The sequence below is a fragment of the Varanus komodoensis genome, unplaced genomic scaffold (assembly GCF_004798865.1).
Source record: "Varanus komodoensis strain SLA01 unplaced genomic scaffold, ASM479886v1 scaffold65, whole genome shotgun sequence".
In the NCBI taxonomy this organism is placed as follows: Eukaryota; Metazoa; Chordata; class Lepidosauria; order Squamata; family Varanidae; genus Varanus; species Varanus komodoensis.
Window position 1 is genome coordinate 202,604 of NW_025336284.1, and position 6,229 is coordinate 208,832.

The following is a 6,229-nucleotide window of genomic DNA, read 5'->3' on the forward strand; positions in this document are numbered from 1 at the left end:
GACTCAGCTCACTTTCTAAGGCTGGACCAAGCATGAGAAGAAACCTCCAAATGCTAGAGGGATGGATTCTGCTGAGTTTTGTCCAAATCCTACTTTAAAACAGTTTTCCTAGAACAGGCATTAAACACACCCCACCTTATACCTTTTTAAAAACTAGTATTTAATGGGCCAGTCTCCATTATTCTTATACAGAAGTACATATTACATATTTTTGTTGGAAGGTCAGCAATTTCACAACTGATTTCATTAAGAACTTTAGGATGGATACCAGCTGGGTCCAGTAATTTATTAACTATCAATTTGTGGATAAGATTGAGAACGTAATCATTTGTCACTCACATTTGGCCAAGTTCCTCAAACTCCCTTCCTGGAAACATCAGTTCAATCGCTGTCCAGTAGTAAAATCAGATGAACAGGATTCATTCAGATTCTCTGGGATATCCTTATTGTCCTTTAAATCATGTCGCCCAATGACCCAATTGTCTCTCTAGCTTATTTCCTGCTTCTGATATATGTAAAGAATTACTTCTTGATGGCTTTGATGTAGTTAGCACTCTGCTGCTCAATATCCTTTTTCCAGCTCTTGTTGCCTTCCTGTATCTCTTTTTTGCAGGTCTGTACTTTCTTTTGTTCTCCTCATTTGGAAAAGACTTCCATTTTGCTGTTTCTAACAATTTCCTGGACACTGCTCACTAACCATGCTGGTGTTCTCTTGGATGCGATGTCACTTTTCCTAATGTGAGATATGCATTGTAACTAAGCTGTTATTGTGGTCTCGCAGTAACTTCAAGTCATGCTGAACAGATCTAACCTTCTTGACTCCCCCTTCCAATACCCCTTTTATCAGTTCCCTGTTTTCAAGAAATTTTTCTTCTGAAGTCAAATGTTACTATGTTGAACCTCCTTGGACATTGGCACTGTATGTGTTAAATCTGATAACAATATAGATACTGTTTCCAGTTGTTTTGCAAAGGCTAATCTCACACTAGTTCCTGAGTGGCACCCTTTAGGGATAAATCTAGAGTGATCCCTTGTCTGGCCAGTTCTGCAACTTATCCTTATTTATGGCCTTAAAAAATTAACTTCTGTGCCATGACTGAAACATTAATTTATTTAAACATTATGGTAGTAGCTGAAGTCAACCATTATTGCAACATATTCTCATTTGGATGCCTCCCTGGTTTCATTTTCAATCTCAAAATCACTCTGAACATAGTAAAAAAATATGTTTGAAGCTCTGTATTATCACCCATTACTATGCTGTAGAAGAGATTTTCCCTTTTAGATGAAGGAAGAACAACACCTCTTCATTTCAAAGGAAATCACCTTGGTGGTCCTAGATTTCAACTGCCTAGCAACCTACAGTAACCAGTAACCACCTAGCAACCTACATTTACATTCCAGGACCTTGCAGCTATGTTTTCCCACATCTTTGGTAGCAACATGAACCACAGCTATTTACTTCATTCCAAAGTATCTACAAAGCTATCTAGATGGCATGTTATATCCAAAGACTTTCTATAGGCAAACAATTTGCCAAGTGGTCTAGATGCCCATTAGAAACACAGCAGTTTATCTATCCAGTAACCAGATCTCCTGGCAGCACAAGTCCTCCACTGCTGCAGGCACATTCTCTGCTTGAGGGGATACTTGTTCATCTTTCAGGGAATTGGTCCTTTCTAAATGAACATTGTTCTCTTCCTCTGATGCCACCCTCCTTCCATAAGAACCATGTTGTTGTTGTTGTTAGTTGCGAAGTCGTGTCCGACCCATCATGACCCCATGGACAACATTCCTCCAGGCCTTCCTGTCCTCCACCATCCCCTGGATTCCACTTAAGCTCACACCAGCTGCTTCAGTGACTCCATCCAGCCACCTCATCCTCTGCCGTCCCCTTCTTCTTTTGCCACCTATTGTTCCCAGCATTAGGCTCTTCTCCAGGGAGTCCTTCCTTCTCATTAGGTGGCCAAAGTATTTGAGTCTCATCTTCAGGATCTGGCCTTCTAAAGAGAAGCCAGGGTTCATCTCCTCTAGGACTGACCGGTTTGATCACCTTGCTGTCCAAGGGACTCGCAGGAGTCTCCTCCAGCACCACAATTCAAAGGCCTCAATTCTTCGGCATTCAGCCTTCCTTATGATCCAACTTTCACAGCCATACATTGCAACTGGGAAAACTATAGCCTTGACTATATGCACTTTTGTTGGCAGGGTGATGTCTCTGCTTTTTAGTATGCTGTCTAGAATTGCCATAGCTTTCCCCCCACCAGGAGCAAGCGTCTTTTAATTTCTTGGCTGCAGTCCCCATCTGCAGTGATCTTGGAGCCCAAGAAAATAAAATCTGTCACTACCTCCATTTCTTTCCCATCTATTTTCCAGGAAGCGAGAGGACCGGATGCCATGATCTTAGTTTTCTTAATGTTGAGTTTCAAGCCAACTTTTGCGCTGTCCTCTTTCACCCACATCAAGAGGCTCTTTAAGATCCATAATTCCTCAGTTTAGCATAAAGTTTCTGATCCTGCCTAATCTTGGAACTAAGCAGGGAGACTTGAGTCTTCATTGAGCAGGGGGTTGGACCCAATGCCCTTCTAGGCCCCTTCCAACTTTATGATTATATGACCCCCATACTCCATGACTTCCCAGGAACTCTTATCCAGGTTTTAGGACACTGCTGTTAGATCTCATCCACCAGCCTCATTCTCTCTCTCAGCTTTTCCTGGTCAACAATTTTGGCTTCAAGGGAGCAAACTTGTTCACTGAGACAAGGAGATTATTACACCAAGCACCTCCATACAACGTATCTCCAGCTGGCAGATAGTCATATATGGGGCACTCCATGTATGACACCAAATAGCTCCCATACCCCTGATGGATTTCTACCCTTATCTGCTTATCTGAAAAATAAGTTATTTGGTAAAAGAAGGCAGGAAATTTATTTGTATTTATTTATATATACAGTTATTTATGTATGTTTACTTACTAAAAAGAGGGGACAGAAAAGAGCTGATTGTTGTGGCCCCCTCAACCTGTGTTTAGCTCACACAGGTGCTTATTTCACCTGTATGCTGACATTTTTTCCACGGGGCCTGAGATGCACTTCTCTCTGTGACAAATACTGGGCTCCACACACAGTACCCCCCTTTTTTTTAATTTCAGCAGCTGGTCACCCCTTACTTTATTTGGATTACAGTTACAGAAAGCTGACTTCTGGCATGAAAAGATTGCTACATCAGTTTGACCCTGTAGTACTTGTGCTGAAGTCCCATTTGGGCCATGACTTAACTACATGCCTTTGGGCAAGTCTTTGATAACAGTAGCCTGAATCTAATATCTCAAAAACAATATCTACCTCTCAAAACAGTTGTGAGGATGAACTAAGTAAAGATTATAAGTGCAATATAAATGATTAATGGTAATAATTGCTTATAGGATTGCGGTCTTCCAGTACACTCCTGAGATATTCACAGTGGAGTAATTCTGCTAGCTCGCATTCCCACCTTAAATTGGAATATCCAGCCAAGGGCTGTTTGGAGGATAATGTGGGTCAACTGAGAATTGAGCATAATGCTGCTTATTTAGATGGAATGAATTGACTTCCCATTCTAAAAGAATGAATAAACAGTGTCCTTTGTTCATGGGATGTAAGCCTTAGGGACAAAAATGTGTTCCGCTTAGGTAATTTGTTTCTAAAGCACATTTATCTATTACTATACAGGGCAAACAACTCAATTCAAGGTTTTTTTAAAAAGCAAAATCCTGTGTAAATAGTTCTCTACAAGTGTATTATTACAAATTACTATTGTTTGAAAAAGATCAAGTATCTATTAAAATTCATCTCAAATAACAGATTGAAGTATATTGTTGGTTAGTCATCTGACCTCTAAAATTATGCTTGTAGCTTGGAAACCAGCATACAGTAGAGGATTAACACATCCATTCAGCAGCTTTAAAAACTGTGCACTCCAAAATACTTATGGCTTTCACTTATTTAGGAGAAGTTACAATAAGTGAAAAGGATATCCCCAGGTAATGCAAAGGTCTACTATTTTCAGCTGTCAACAAGATAACCAATTGGCCACAGATTTTGATATTTACTGGTAACAGTTTCTATATCCCAAAATCTCATCTCAACGATTATTGATAAGTAAAAGATTTCTTCCATGCTTTTGGAGAGCAGGCCTTGAAGCATGGTGCAAACATTAGAGACTCCCCCAAATTCTACTCTCTAACTACTCCTAGTTTTATTAAAATCATGCCCTGCCTAGTCTTTGGGAAGGTCCATCATTTCCTCATGCAATTCAAGCACTTAAAAGGGGTTGGGGGTTAGGGTTAAAAACAAGCCTTATACCACATATTCTGACACTTCCTGGTAAATCATAAAAAACTTCAATATATATTTACTAAATAAATTTCTGAATTTTCCAGAGCAGAATAAGACATGTCCAAAACAGTGAATTGATTTTTAGAATATTTAGATATGATCTGGCATCTTTTATGATTTTATTGGAATAATTCATGGATTCATACAAGCGTCGGAGGGGCCATGTAGGCCATTGGGTCCAACCCCATGCTGGTACAGGCGGTTGAACCTACTCAGACGACTCTCCGTTTTCGCCTTGAATGTCTCTAGTGTAGGAAAACCCATGACCTCTCCTACCAACTGGTTCCACTGTCGTATTGCTCTGACCAAAGTCCTTTTTCTGAGCATCTTCAAGCAAATGCCTTGGTGGTAATAATCCTAGAATATAACTGCTCCAAAAAATGTCTAGGTTAATTGAAATGCTACAAGTGGTGTGGAGGGAAGTGGGGGAAGAAGAGAATGGTTAATAAGCTCACCCAGCAAGCAAGACTCTTTGCACACTGTGTGCTTTCTCTTTTCCACCACAGGAATGACTTATATGTGTTGTGGACCTTTCCAAGTGTCTGAATACACAAATGACTTGTCAAATCGCCACTCCCTTAGTATCAACATTTTGGGAGTCTGTATGAATTCCTTAAATCAGGTCATGTCATGCAACACCTTTACTAACAAAGCAGAGAGGAAATGGTGTACACGCTTCACTTTCAGGCAAAGAATCTCAACACTCAGTATATTAAGGATATACATTCACCAGCTTTATAAGGTCAGATATGCTCAGTTAGCAGCACCAATCCTACAGTAAGGACATCTGTAGATCCTTCAATTTGTCTGAACTCTGGGCAGGATCAATACAAGAATCAGTTTGGATAACTCTTTATTTTCTGAACATGCCAACATGAATTGTCAGCACACAGTTGTTCCATACTGTAATCGAAAATTTGGAAGAGGTTGTGCAGGGGTGAGGCTGCTCCCAAATGTATAGCTCAGTGCTATGGATGTGCTCAGAAATGCTTGAGTTTTTCAAGAGAGAACTTGCAAAGGCTCAAGGCACTGTAAAAGAATATTCAGAACTCCTCTGCCCCCATTATATATTTGAGAATTAGGAACTTACTAGACCTACTTTTGAAACAAGTAATCTCAAGGTTTTTTAAAAAAATCAACGTAACTAGAAATTACCTTCTATTTTAGCCAAGAAGGAATTTCTGAGACATGAGCTCATAAATGAATGTGCATTGTTGAATTACTGCAAATCCTCACCACCTCAAAACAAAAAAGGGTGTCCATGGAATCTGAATGACTCAGAAATGGTCAAGCCCAATTCACAGAAATCTGACCTCATTTGAAACAGATTTGGATTTCCATAACATCCCTAGTATGAACCCTTGAAATAGGGAGAATTACTTTCTCGGTTCTCTGGGGATAAGAGGGTAGAAATTAGAAAACTAATTTGAACAGGAAATATGGTATTTGTCAACAATTGAAATAAAATAGTAGTTTTGTGCCTTAAACCATCTTTCCCCATAGAAAATTTGAGCTTTGATAAACATTTTCAAGTATGTTTAAAGAGGAAAAATGTTCATGCAACTACTCTGAAATCTGAGTTTTGCTGAGTTAAGCAAATATGGATGGTTAGTTATAGATATATTATATTGATAATTTCATTGTCTGTAAGTTTTTAATTTTTCAAATTAGTGTGGTCTTTATTTCTGTTAATGCAGTCTACTTATCAAAATTCATATGACTAGATAAGTCTTGTTCTTTTGGTTCTGAAGAGGAGACTTTTGCTTAAAATATGTTGGGATTTGGGGATTTTAATTATAGATATTGTGTTTGCAATGTTTCTTCATTATACTTCTTTTGAAGGTTTGGGGA